At 41.5% G+C, this 15,470-nt stretch overlaps 1 long non-coding RNA gene across 2 annotated transcripts in view; it reads left to right on the top strand.

The window, feature by feature from the left end:
* Window positions 1–15,470, top strand: part of LOC122798915 — a 156,077-nt gene that overhangs the window by 139,050 nt on the left and 1,557 nt on the right. The gene's annotated exons all lie outside the window — the stretch shown is intronic.

The following is a 15,470-nucleotide window of genomic DNA, read 5'->3' as shown; positions in this document are numbered from 1 at the left end:
TTTCTGTAGCCCTAACACATGCTGCTTTTAGGCGTTGCCACTCTTCTTCAACTCCACCTATTTCCTCCTCTTCTTGGGGTGCTAGAGCCCTGAGTAATTCCTTGAACTGCTGTACTTTCTCTCCAGTCAACTTCCAAGTCTTCAGCCTGGTCTCTGTTTACCTTAGAGCCTTCTCTGACCACTGCTTGCAGCTGATTGTGGTAACTACTGGTTTATGCTGTGAACCGACTGTTTCACTGGGGATGACTTTGCAATCTTGGATTCTAACCCAGTGCCTTTTCCTTACTAGGAGGAAGTCTACCTGAGTTGCATGTTGGCTACTCTTGTATGTGATCTTGTGACTGTCTCTCTTTCTGAACCATGTGTTGGCTACTATCAAGCCATTTGCCAGACAGAAGTCTAGAATGGCTTCTCCTTCTTTATTCCTATTGCTCCACCCATGTGGACCCAGGCAGTCCTCATATCCTGTTCTGTCTGTCCCGATATGTGCATTTAAGTCACCCATTATCAACACCAATTCATATTGTCCTGCTTTATCTAGTAGGTCCTGCAACTGCTGTCTGAATGCACTCTTTTCCTCACTATCACAACCCTTCTGTGGGGCATAGGCTGAGATTATGAATACTGCCCTGTCATTACGCTGGAGTTTGATTGCCATGAGTCTGTCATTAATTCTGATGATATCCCTCACTGCCTTCTGAAGCCTCTCTCTCACCACAATTCATACACCATTTCTAGCCTGTCCCCCACCTGAGTAGTAGAGTCTGGATCCCAAGCCAAGTGGCTTTGCCGCACTGCCCTTCCATCTCATCTCTTGGATACATAAGATGTCCAGCCTCCCCTGTATTATCATGTCATCCACTTCCATGCTGTGTCCTGTCAGTGAACCTAAGTTAAGCATAGTAATTCTCAGTTCATGTTTGGCAGGTTGGTTTTACATCCAGCTTTTGCTCAACAGAGCTATTCCAGGTAACCCATGCTGGGCAACTAGACACCAGCCAGCCAGTAGCTTATTGACTCAGGGTGCTGGGCTTTTTGGCGGGCACACACTGGCCTATAGGGACACATATACCCCCCCACCATTAGCAAGGGTCCCTGACATGGGTCAGAGTAGGCCGGGTCCTCAACCCACTTATCACCGGTAACTACCCATACCCATTTTTGGTGACATTAGTCAACATGACCAAATCACCTAGAGCCATATTTTACACTATTGTGTGGCTAGCCCTGCCATAGCATTCAGTCTGTAATCTTGAGGATACTGTGCACCACAGTAGATGCCCAAAGTGATTGGTCTATACAACTCTTCCCCCTATAGGACACCATGTAGAGTCTGTGCTTCTGCCCACAGCCCCATTCATTGGTGAGTTTGAGATGGTTTTTCAGACATGGGATAAACCCCATGGAGACACAGGGAGAACATGCAAACTCCAAACAGGCATTGGTTGGAGGTCAGGATTAAACTTTGTACCCTGTGCATGGGAGGCAAAGACCTTAACCATTAAGCCATCTGCTCTCGAAGATTTAAAACTGTCATGTTTATGTCAGCCTCTGTTCATCAGAGACATGGGTGCCAAACTGAAGGTGAATTTATGATTTCCCATGCAATGATTATGGATTATTTTGAATAGGGTCAGGGAAGATCTTTGCTCACAAAGAGGGGGAGCTTATTCCATAATGCAGGGATCCTTTGTGACACCTGTCAGCCACTCCAGCATGGTTTGTGTATGTCACAGGCAAAGTTCAGATCCTTGGATCTAGCATTTCTGGTGCTATTTGTATTGTGGATGTGCAAGAGATCCGTCGAAGCTAGAACTAGGCATAGACTACCTCCCAGTAACCTCTAGGAGACTCAGTACAGAGATAGGAATGTAAGATAATCTGTGTAGGACAGAGTATTCATACCATACATTCTCCTGATAAGGAAACTTTGAGGGCATTCCATTAGTTGCAAGTGTATGGTCAGGTACTTGACAAAGTGGGCATTGTACTCAGTGATGGGTCTGATAAGGCTGAGTAGACTGATACTATAACATCGTTGGACCTGGATGCAATGCCCTTGCTTATGAGTTGGGCAACATGGAATGATTTTCTTCCTATCTTGGTTATGTGTTGGTTGAATGCTAGTTTACTATCAAAATATGTTCCCAATCCCTAACCATCGGGTCAACTCTTAGGAGTGTTCTATCTCTGAAGTAATTAGCTTTAGAAAACTAACTACTCATTCAAATCTAACCAGCTGCACTGATTAAAATAAATGGCTTTGCAGGGGGACTAACTACTCATTCAAATCTAACCAGCTGCACTGATTAAAATAAATGGCTTTGCAGGGGGAGTCCCCCAAACTGCTGCGCCCTCTCATTAATATACACTAGCGCCATGATCATATAATAAGCGGAAAAAGAGAAACTTCCCAGTGCAATGAATACTTGTTTCATACAAAGAGTGGTATAGTAGTCATGCAGTCTCTATAATATGAATAACTAATTCAGCTTTTTGGCATACTAGATAAAGACTAGAATATGATCCAGCCATCCGTGGCTTGATTAGTGGCAGGATACGTGGAGGAGCTGACAGGGAAGATAGAGGCATGATGAGGCATATGCTGCTCCACCCTGTCAGTGCAGAGAATTAAAGTATACATTCCTAGAATATGGACTCCATGTAGATCCTTGGGTTGAACTAAAGGATCATTCGAAGATTTCTCCCTTTAAGAAGAATAGGATGACTAATGGGGCATCTCACACAAAAGTGGGAATATCTGCCCCCACACACACCCTTTCCAGGTCAGCCCCTTGGGATATTGTGAGCATGCACAACAGAAAGTATAGAGTTATAGCAAAATCTCCTTATTCCTATATACAATAAATGGGGTCTACATTAAGTGATCAAACGTTTAGGTGCTCAAACACCTACACGTCGACATGTAAAACCCGAACATTGACACTCTCTAATGGCATTTTACATGAATTGTTTCCCTGGGAAACAATTCATTTGGCCATAATTGGTGATATGTCCTTTTCCCCAATGTAGAGCGATCTCGGAGTTGGTATATTTAGTTAGGGGGTTGTGAGTGGCCAAGCCCCCCACTTGTTAAGTGTTTAAAGGTTTGTTTTGTTCCCCATGGGCAAGCAAAATTTTTCCCAGGGAAAAATTTAAATAAATGGCTGTTCGAGATTGTCAATGTTTGGGTTTTACGTGTCGACGTTTAGGTGTTCGAGCACCTAAATATTCGATCACATAATATAGAGCCAATAAATACAGCCCACATCCCTCCTCTTAACTGTAAGGAATAGGCCTAAGGAATCTCACCTCTTGTCGAACAAGCATTCTGATTGGATGGGCTGGGGAGTCTTACTGATCCCTGAGAACTGGGAGCAAAAGGAAAATAACCTGCAAATAAATGTAAATTTGATAAATTGTGTTAAAACACAATTAACTGGACATTTATCACTTGCAGGGAATCTAATGAATAGTCTTCTAAACATCAGCTAGTTATAGAAGATCCATGGGGATTAACCCATTCTTTCTTGTTTTTTTTTTTCTTCCTTTGCAAATGGAGCTCATTCTCGAACTCTCGCATTCTCTTACTCCATCCATCCATCCATCCATCCATCCATCCATCCATCCATCCATCCATCCATCCATCCACCCATTCATCCACCAGACATCAGTCTTCCTACCTAGCACCATGTAGCCGTCCATCTGCCCATTTTCCCACGCGTCCTACGTTCTTCCTTCCATCCATCCTTTTTCCTTCTTATTACCTCCTTCCCCTGTTAGTATTCTGCACTGGTCCCCCTTATGTAAACAGATGCAAAGAATTACCTTAGAAGTTCTCATTCCCTTTACTCTTCTTTACTTGTAGTACATTGCAATCCCTGTTCTCATGCTTCAGCCACATATCCGAATAAACTTTTTCTTCTTTTATTCCTTTGACCAGATTCCTTTCTGTCTTAGACTTTCCTCTTGTATATTCTTCACTTCTTAGGAATGTAGAAAAATAGGAACATATTAGGCAAGCAGTCATGGGGACTAAGAGATGCCTGGCCATATACACTTTTCAGCATATAAACCTAAAAGCTCTTGCAACCCTTTTCAAGCACATAATAGAACTCACCTCCAAAACTGAGCAGGGCTGTAGCTGACAACCCAGGTTTCCATTTCTGTCCACCCATTCAGTCATCAAGACTAGTCAAAAGGTAGCTACAGCCCAAAATAGTTTGACATGTAGTGATAACTACATACACTTCACACGTCTTGCTCTTTCCTCCTGTGATCTTGTTCCTTTTCCATTCCTTTACATGCTTCCATCAGGCTACCATTGAGACCAACTGATTTACTAGTTTATAAGTACTTTTTCCAAGTGATTCTAAATTCCTTTACAGTTTCGTTGGTTAGTGACTTCTCAGATACTGTTTACCACTTCATCAGTTTCTACTCCCCTGAACTAGTCTTTATTATCTCAACTAATTTATCACAACCTATGCCCTCCTCATAGTCTCTTGTAAATGTTTCCTTGCCAAACCTCACCCTCCTACTTCATTATTGACCTCACTATAATATGGCCATTGCACTCTACAGGGCTCTCTGACCATAAGCCTACTCCTCTCTGACTTCCACAGTACTGTGACCTGAATGCAACCCTGTTTATAATGCTCTTTCTTGTTGTGCAAATCCATTCTAGTCTCTTAACCCAAATATCTTAATTCCTACACACACACACACACACACACACACACACACACACACACACACACACACACACACACACACACACACACACACTCACACAAACACACACACTCACTCGCTCACTTGAAGTTTTGGTACTCAGCTATGTCTCTTGCAAGTTAAAATCACCCAATTTTATTTTTTTTCAAATATAACTTTTTTACAAGATGCACCTTTACAACAACACACATTCACATAAATATACTGTGTATGCAGATAAATTTAGTATACCATATAACACATGTATTTGGATGTGAGTTGGTTTTATGAATCCAAGCCCACTGACCCACAGTAAATTGCTGCTCTGCCTGAAACTGAGAAGACTTTTTTTCATACCTTTCTACCTCTATAAAGTCTGGATGAAGCTAAAACAGTGGGGAGACGAAGGTCCAAAATCAAAGGCAAATTTCAAATATTGCTCTTATAAATTGAGAAAGTTCCTAGAATAATGTGTTTTGTATTAACATGCATTTTCTGATGTGTACGAAGTCTCAAAGTCATATGTATGTCATTATTTAGTGACTTCAATCCTCTATGGTTTGCCAGAAAACTATAGATTTTATGAGCAACAGACCAAAAATATCACGCAAAAATCTGGACAGTTGAGAGGTGTGCTGTTTTTCCAATTGAGATTAACACCCCTTTTAAACCCTATATAGATGATATGTCAGCTGTACCCCCTTTATTTAATTTTCAAATTCCAGGTCACTATAACTCAGGAAAAGGGATAGAATTTGAATTCAAAGCCTTGCAACAGCAATCTTTGTCGGGCCAGCATTGTAAAAATCAAACATCTTTTTTAGTGAGTTAAATAGCTACTTTGCCTTTCAAATTTTACTGCATGCTTATGTATCACATTGTCACATTTCATTTAACATTGTTAAAATCCAGTAATGCAAAGTTATTCATAAAGCCAAATTCTTGTTTTACCATTTTGGCATATTGCGCCCTTTTCACTTTTAAGTCATTAGTTTTCTATTTAACTCCCTCCCCATTTACACAAAACTAGAAAAAGACTCTGGTCACCTAACCATACTAACAATAAATTACACACCCTTTGTTACCTATTCTACTTGGTTCGTAATAGTTATATTCACTTCATAGGTTCATAGGTGTTTACTAGGCTAACGACCACACGGGCCTTTTTAAGCCTAGCCATGCATCCCAAATCTCTGACAAGTTCTGATACCCTTGATAAGTGTAAACATGGGCCTGGGAGATGAATTATTTACAGGTTATCTATGTTCATTAGAGACATAGGTGCCAAGCCAGGGATGAATTTCCGGTCTACCATCCAATTGTCCAAGTCGAACTTGAATTGAGTTAGGGAAGAACTCTGCTTCACATGGATGGGGAGCCTGTTCCATAGACATATCAACATATAACCTGTATTAAAAAAACACTAACAAAAGAAAGAAATGAACTAAAAAATACCACAATAAGTAGGGTTACTACCTGCCCCAAAAGGAGAAGGGTTCCTATTACATCCTCGAATGCTTAGGTTGTCGAATGCCAAAACGTCAACACTTAAACGTTGAAGTGTAATAACCTCGACAGGCCAATTACGCTAATTTTTTCTCTGGGAAAACATTTGCTTGGCCGTCATCAGGTATTTGCCCTTTTCCCTAATATAGAGTGATCTCGGAGTTGGCATATTTAGTAAGGGGGAGTGTGGGATCCCCCCAGTTGATTAGGGTTTTAGAGGGTTTTTTCTTGTTGGTCACACGAATTTTGTCCCTGGAATAAATTTGCGTAATTGGCCTGTTGGGGTTATTAGATTTCGATGTTTAAGTGTCGACGTTTCAGTGTTCAACAACCTAAGCATTCGAGGATTTAATATAGATCCAAGGAGAAGGCACTATCTCATTTCATTAACCACTATTTTGTTACTAATGCATTTATTTATTTATTTATTTATTTATTTATTTATTTCCAGGCACAAGTTGCCCATTTTTCAGTGGAGGCTGGGGAGAAAAACTCCAAGTATAATACATGTACAAAAATACAAAAAGGAGATAAGAAAAATTACAATAACTTTAAGCAATATAGCTTAATGAGTGCAAGTAAAATACATAGTAAAACATAAATCGAGTTTTAGAAAAGACAGCTGTGCATAACAATAGATAAAGGTTTTGTAAGTCATGAAAAAACATAAGCACAACAATGGCTCAAAGCAAAAAAGTGGAAGGAAAAAAGAGAAGTCAGTTTGTGAAAGCATGCTTTTAAAAAGTAAGGTTTAAGGAAAACAGTAAGTAATGTATTGGTAGATCTAATAGTTATATAAGAGTGTACAGGAGAAGCTAAATGAAAAGACACGTTAGAGAGGCAACACCAGAGAAGTAAATAGAGGTGCTATCACAGAAGGTGGTTAGCTAATGCATGGGATATGGTACAGGCTGAAATGGACAATTAGTAGATCAGCTGAGTGAGACAAAGGTTGAATAAGAAGTAGGACTATTGTACAGAGAGGCTGTATGATGTCAGGAATCAGAGGGTATAATAAACATAAGGAGGAATTTGAGAAGAGGACATAGTAAAGAAAAGGGAGATACAATTAAATGTTAAGGAGTTGTCTAGCTAGGATATGAGTTGGAATACAGCCATGTTTTCATTAGGTGCTATTTTAACTGAGACTTGAAAGATTTCATCTGAGGTCTTTGTTTTTAAGGTGGTGGATTTCCAGATCTTAGAGCTGTAGGAGGAACTGGTAAAGCAGTCAGCAGAGCTGTCTGATTTATTTATTTATTTATTTATTTACTTATTTATTAGGAGTAGTTGTTTTACCTACTAAGTGCAGAGACCTCTTTGGTGAGTAATGTTGAAAGATCTGTGACAAGGACATTTTTGAGGATTGTGCATAAGGTTATGTGTGGTAAGTTGTATGAGATATCTGCACTTCGTGTGTTTGGCAGATGTGACAATAACAACCTGCACCACAAGGTACGCATATGCCCACAGACTATGTACACAACTGGCATATAGCAGTATGTGTCATACAATGGTGAAATTGTCACCTATGTACTAGCATTGCTACAGATATGTTGTCCATCTGCATTTACAGGTTCCACTTGTAGAAAGTCCACTGCAGCAGGCCAAGCCTTGCTCATGTCATGAGATCACCACTAGCTAATATTTATGGCATCATGCAGATAGCAGTCCCATGACATAGCAGAACTTTCAGCAATGTTAACATTAGAGGACACCCTCCCACAAACTACTGCTGATATGAAGATGGAGGGACAAGATAAACCTGCACCATATCCCTGTTTATTGATTGAATATCTGTCACAGTGAGCCCAGTTCAAGGTGTACATAATTCACTGACATGAATGGTGGCAGAGAGCAGGTGCTGCTTCAGAGGTGTGCACAGCCACCGTGTGGTTATCAGCACCAGGACCTTCACAGGTCCAGGTGGTAACTTTGGTATTAGTCAGTGAATGTGTAGGTCAGTGCGTCATGCACAGGCAGGTCTCACTCATTCCATGTCAGAAACATTGAATGTGCTACATGACATTTGTGATGAGCTGTATTACAGCATGGATTGCATGCAGAATGACATGGCATATAGGGACCAGGAGCAGACATGCCCATTGTGGTCTTTGATGGCCCACATGACAAACATGGATGCATCCCTAAAGCTACTGCCCCAGTACCACTGTGGTCATGACAGAGGTCAGATGCTTGGTGCATGGACATTGATCAGATTTTCACAGCATCATGCACTATTCCAGAGATTGCACTGCTGTCCACAGTGTCCATAGCTTCGTCATACTCTAGGCATGGAAAATCCCACAGCCATGGCTGATGTTCTTCCAAATCTACTATGTGTGTACTCCACCTGATCAGTTGCACTGAATTTGAGTATTCTGTGCCATCCTTATGCCTGATCAGTGCATGTAGTGCTATGAGGCAGCACTGCCATCAGAAGGATTGAGGATTCTATCAATCTATCTACTCCTACAGCAGAAGTCCTGTGCCTACACCCAAAGTGTATATCTTCTGGATGGAATGCCTCCCATCTTGAAAGTACAGGGACATCCAGAACACTGAGTTAGTGTTCTCCACTTGGAAGCTCCAGTCTACCCCTAGAGAACATGGTACCCGACTCTTCATGTGTCCTAGCTGCATATGCAGATACCACATTAACAGCCCGTAACTCTTCCACTTATGTTAGCATTGCTTTTTTCTGTTACTGTGCTTCACCCCACCTCTGAAAATGAGGATGACTTTGCCCTGCCCATTCCTAACACTTGTGTGGGTAAGGTTATGTCTAAGACACATACTGGTCACTGTACTGCATAGTCTTGGTGTATTATTTTATGAGTCAATCTTTTCTTTCATTGTGTTTGTCATGAGAAATAGTTGCAGACCAGGTTACAGCTTGTTTCCAACACTGCAGCATTCTGCACCCACCTCAGCCTCACAATGGGTATGCCTGCAGCTAGTTCCTCCAGTAACTCCATACCTGGCTTCTCATCTGCTGCTACCTCTGCTCTGTATGGCAATCTGGTGCCCCTCTGCCAACATTGCTTATGTATACATTACACCATGTTGTGTAGCATGCTTTAGCCCTCATCTATCCTGATGCAGATCCCTGGAGCATCCTTTACTACACAACCAGATGTGCCCAAGCAACTAAAATGGATAATTAGAAGTCTAAACTCATGCTCAGCAATGTTAATGGGTCCACATCACTATGGTGCTATACTCCATCTCTACCATGGTTTGACGGCTGGGGACAGAGGTTATGCATCATGGTTCCAAAACATATCCTTTATCACCTGCAGCACAGAACAGTAGACATCATTATGAGTGGCCTATTGACAGAGTATAAGTCATGTGAGGTAGGCAGGGCCTTTGTAACAAAGTGGATGCAATAAGTGACCATTAGAAATTAATGGAAATGGGGTGTGTTCTAGAATGCTGATGTCTGATAGTTAAGGTTTCAGAACCTATGCATGGCTTAACATTGTTAATGTGGGGCTGTGATTTGCATTATTGTTAAATACATTTGAGAAGGAAATACTGAGACCACAGAAGACACATTTCATCAGGAGAGGTATTGACTTATTTTTGCTTTCTGTTGTTATTTCAGTGATGCTATCTCTAACATTATCCTGAAAGAAGATCTTTATTTAGAAATATGACCAAATTCAATGACTTACTTGTCTCAGAGCTGTTGGGTTTTGGGGCAGAGAGATGAAAGACTCACATTTGGGAGCTTTGAGTGAAGTTTGCCCAAACAAGCTCATGCTTCTCATGCAAGTGCGTCAGTAATTGGGTTGGTCAGAATTATGCTGGAGTCCACATTAAACAATGATGAGTCTGAGACAGCAATATTAACCTCTGCTCTGCTGACCAGCTGACCAGCCCAATGTTCCCATGTATGTAAATGTATGTATGTATACATACATATAGATATAAATATAAATATACTGTGGATATAGATAAAGATACAGATATAGAACTAATCTGTAATTCTATCTTATCTATCTGTCTATCATCTATCTATCTATCTATCTATCTATCTATCTATCTATCTATCTATCTATCTATCTATCTATCTATCTATCCATCTATCTATATTTAACACAATTTATACAGACACAGACACACACACAGACACACAGACACACAGACACACACACACACACACACACACACACACACACACACACACACACACACACACACACATATATATATATATATATATATATATATATATATATATATATATATATATATATATAGGTTCATAGGTTCATAGGTGTGTACTAGGCTAATGGCCCTGGGGCCTTTACAAGCCTAGCCATAGGATTACCCTGGCATAGTGCCACCCGACCTTAGTTCCCAGTGCCTCTGTCAAGTAGAGCAACTGGAGTTATCCCCGGGGTGAATTTTCTGTTTCCTATCCACTCATCAAGGTTTCTCTTGAAGAGGGTCAACAAGGTGCTATGCTTGACATGTATGGGAAGTCTGTTCCATAGCATGGGCAGTCTCTGAGTGAGGAGTCTGTCCCTCTAGCATGTTCTGTTGATTGTGGTAAAGAAGGTGAGGTCTCTGGAGTGTGTGGTGTGGAGGGATTGGGATTTCTTTAGAGGTAGCATTTCTAACAGAGCTGGGTCAGACATGGCTTTGTAAATCAAGCAGAGATCACCTCTAAGCAGGCGATATGAGACAGTGAATAGTTGGAGTTTTTATAGTCTGTCCATATGGGACAAGTGTTTAAGGCCTAGGATCCTCTTTGTGAGGTACTTTTGCAGCCTCTCCAGTTGTTGCAGGTGTCTAGTGAGGTACATGCCAAATGGGGCATTGTACTCGATGACTGGCCTAATGTGGGAAGATTAGAGGGAGACAATGACCACTTTCTTCCTAGATGCAAAACCTTAGTAATGAGATGTGCCACATAGAAGGACTTTCTGACCACAGTGGCAATGTGGTGATCAAAATAGAGATTGCTGTCAACCTGTGTTCCCAGATCTCTTATAATGCCTTCTGTGTTCAGTGGACTACCATCAATGTGGTAATTCATGGGAACAGGGTTTTTCCCAAGGGGGATGACGACACATTTTTTGGCACCGAGCTTAAGGCCATGGTTCTGACACCAGTCATTGGTCTCAGTGAGGCCATTCTGTAGGATGTCAACATCACTTGGGGAGTTAATAATAGCTCCCAGCTTGCAATCATCTGTGAACTTTGTCAGCCAGAGTCCCTTCATGTTGGCCTGGACTTCAGAGAAGTAGATACCAAACAGGAGAGTACCCACGACCGACCCTTGTGGGACTCCACTCATGGCTGGTTGGCAGTCTGACTTGGAGTCAACTACTTTCACACTGTGGGTTCTATCTGTGAGCCAGTTTGCAACCCACCTAGTGATACAGGGGTTGATGCCAAGCTTAGTGAGTTTTTCTATGATTCCTGAGTGGGGAATGGTATCAAAAGTCTTGGCCAGATCAAGGTAGGCTGTATGAACCATCTTGCCTTCATCCACAGCTCTGGTGACTGACTCAAAGAAGTCGACCAAGTTGAGCAGACATGATCTACCCTTCACAAAACCAAACTGTGTGGGATCCAGAGTTTGGAGATTCCCCTATATCCTTGTTTATTAGGTCCATGATGATGTGTTCCATAGCTTTGCATATCAGACTCATCAGGCTAATGGGGCGATAGTTCCCAGGGTCTATTGCCACTCCTCCTTTGTGGGGAAGGATGACATTGGCAGTGTGCCATTTAGCAGGGACAAAGCCTGAGGTGAGGCTGTGATTGAACAGGACACACAGGCGAGGTGCCAGTTCACTCTGTAGTTCATGTAGAACACAAACAGGGATATTGTCAGCTCTCATAGAAGCTGTGTTCTTGGCCTTGGACAGTGCTGTTTTAACCTGTGCAGCAGTAATACTGGGTGCTGGGCAATCTACTGGTATTGTGATTGGTCCTTGGGGGGGAGGGGTAAAGTTGGCACTGAATCTGTCGGCCAGTATACTGGCAATATCTGTTGGCTTGGTATAGGAGGTACCATTGTGCAGTTGCTCAGAGCAAATCTGGGTATTGCCATGGATATTCTTTACATAACTATAGAAGGCCTTGTGGTTGTCTTTACTATCTGCTGCAATTCTGTTTTCATACCTAGCTTTAGAGGATTTGATGAGGGATCTCAACTTTTTGTTGAGACAGATAAAGGAGTTTATCCAGTCTTGGGACTTCACCTTATTCTGCATCAATTTCCTCCTTCTGTTGTAGAGTTTGTTTATGACAGGGGACCACCAGATTGGCTTCCTTTTTTTGGAGAAGCGTGTCATGGTTCCCTTGGGTATGGCGAGATCCATGCATGTGTGTATGTGTTTGCACAGTGCATTGGTGTATGATTCTGAAGTCATGCAACTATCTCCATTTGCATGGGTGCCGTGAAGTTAGCCACCTCTGTTTTTAGGATCCCAAAGTAGTTAGCTTTGGAGAAATTTTTCATGGTGGTTACCTTTGCTGGGGGGTAGGGATGTGGATTTCCAAGGTGATTAGTTTGTGGTTGGCTCTAACCAGGGAGGAGCTGACTATTGGTGTAGAGCAGTGGTCGCCCATGTTAGTAATGACCAGGTCTAGGATGTTGCTCCCTATAGTGTAGGTAAGAACGGGCTGATCAAGGGCACTGGAATTAATGAACTCCAGGAAATGTTTGGGCAAGTGAATTGGTACATGAGTAGTTTGCCCACTTAAAGGAGGGGTAGTTGAAGTCACCTAGTAAGAGAGTGTTAGGGTGGACCCTAATATTCTCCAGGGTGGGTAGGAAAGTGGAGTGCAAGTCTTGGGACATGGTTGGGGAGCTTTAGCAGGCTATGACCTGAATCGCTGTCTTATCCAATGTTAGCTGCACCTGAAGTGTCTCTGATATGTTATGTTGGGCTACCAGTCTGGAGGTGTGCGGATCCTTTATGAATATGGAAACACCACTGCCTTTGGAGCTTTGGTCTAAGTGCTGGGGCCAAAAGGTGTGGAATGAGTTATAGCATTGTAGTGCAGGGGTGCTTTCTGCTGCCTCGAACCAGGTCTCTGTTACAGCATAAATGTTGATGTTCTCCATTTTAAGGAGTGCCTCGAGTGAGTGCATTTTGAGATTTAGACTTCAAGCGTTGAGCAATATGACCCTCAGATTGCATTTGTTTGTAGCTGTTACGGTGATAATTTGGACTTTGGAACACCGCCTAAAAAAAGGCACTATAGGCATGGCAAGAGCCTTGGCCAGTATCCGGAAGCCCCAGGGTGATAGATGCAGGCTATTTCTAGCAAAGCATTGAGGTCTGTCAATCATGTCATCCCAGTAGACAGATACTGGATCCCCTTAGAATGACACCAGAAACTTAGCCAGTTGTTGAAATCAATAATTTTCTGCTTGTACTGTGGTATCATTCTGAGTGATGATCGGATGCTGCTCAGGGCTAGGGTCATTCCTGCCTGGGCTACATAATCCAAGAGCTACTCTATATCTCTTTTCATGTAGTCCAGGGAGGTACATCTCAGGTCATTCACACCCACATGTACAATGACAGAGTCCTATTTGTACCTGTTGTTGAGCGACCAGAGTGTGTGCATTATGTGTCAGATCCTGGCACCGGACAGGCAGCTGACTGTTACTTTCTCCTTATTCAACCTAGTGAGTGGGACATCAGTGTGCCTCACTATCAAGTCACCTATGACTAGTGTGTTGGGCATGCTGTTTTGCCTTAGGGGCTTTGGTTGAGTGGCACACTGTTTAGGAGAGTTATGTGTCTCGTGATTAGTGTTGTGTTGTAGTGGCCGAGTGCATTTCTGCCTTGGAGGTCTCTGCTGCTTGGGTAGATTTTTGAGCGCCTCCGTGAAGGTGGGTGTGTGGTTTGTGTTTTTATGTGAAGGCAGTGATGGTGTGTGTTCCGGAGGGCTATGTGTTCCATGTGCTGTGGTGCAAGTGTTAACCTTCTCTTGACCAGCTATTCCGGTCTTGGCTGGAGAGTGCATGGCTTCCAATTTGGAGATATCTATATATATATATATATATATATATATATATATATATATATATATATATATATATATATATATATATATATATATATATATATATATATATATATAGCCATACACACACACACACACACACACACACACACACACACACACACACACACACACACACACACACACACACACACAAATGTAGCTGTGTGTCTGCATGTGTAAATCAGTTTTGTTCAATCTCTTGCCATTTGATATGTTTATTTTTCAATAATATGAACATGTATGTGCGTATCTGTCCATATATGTCCATATTATTGAAAAATAAAGTGATTGAACAAATCTAATTGATCTTCAGCTAATCGGAAAATATGCAAAAACAGATTAAAACATCTTTGCTAACAAAATCTAAAAGATGTTTTGCTAACACAACCCCTGCAAATTATATATACCAACGCAGACAGTGCACTAGAGTGCAAAAAGGGAACATCCCACAAATCCTCCCGTATTGTGATCTGTCACATGTTTAAAATGCTGGCATGTGTGATCAGCTGAATTTTGATCACATGTACCTTGTGTTATTTAAACTGTTTAAATTTGAGATGGTCAGATACTATTGGAAGTGGTGGGAACTGTGTTGTTAGGTATGCAAATTTCATGCTAATTAGCCATCCAGATTTTAGCTAGATGTACCTATTTTTCATAAAGCTTAAGCTGGAGTTTTGATGTCTCTGGATTTAATGCATATACATTGCTGTAGGTGCTGTAGGTGGTAGCCTAGGCAGCTATTAGAGTTAAAAACTGATCTGTGGGTGTTAAATAGTTGTGATGGTTATAGTCAGTAAATAAAAGTTTGTACGTCATCCTATCAAAAAAATGTTAAAAGGTTTCTGTAAATGTGCTTGTACACAGAAGTTATGATTTATTTACTTATTGAAACTTTTTGAATACATTACTTACAAATGAAAATCAGCTTAAGGATAAAGTATGACTGACAAACAACATTGTGTGTGTGTGTGTGTGTGTGTGTGTGTGTGTGTGTGTGTGTGTGTGTGTGTGTGTGTGTGTGTGTGTGTGTGTGCTTCAACTATAGGAGGTACTGGTGAACCCCTATAAATTTACTGTAAAGCAACTATTCTTTAATGCTCTCATGTTTACCTGTAGATAACACAAACAGGAAAAATAGGTGTAAGTAAAACAGATCATTCATGCTGAGGTAGCTATTCAATGAATTTGAAGTTTTTAAGGTA

Source organism: Protopterus annectens, chromosome 3.part1 (assembly GCF_019279795.1).
Source record: "Protopterus annectens isolate FY-2018-M chromosome 3.part1, PAN1.0, whole genome shotgun sequence".
NCBI classification, from domain to species: domain Eukaryota; kingdom Metazoa; phylum Chordata; order Ceratodontiformes; family Protopteridae; genus Protopterus; species Protopterus annectens.
This window is presented reverse-complemented; position numbering and strand designations above follow the sequence as displayed.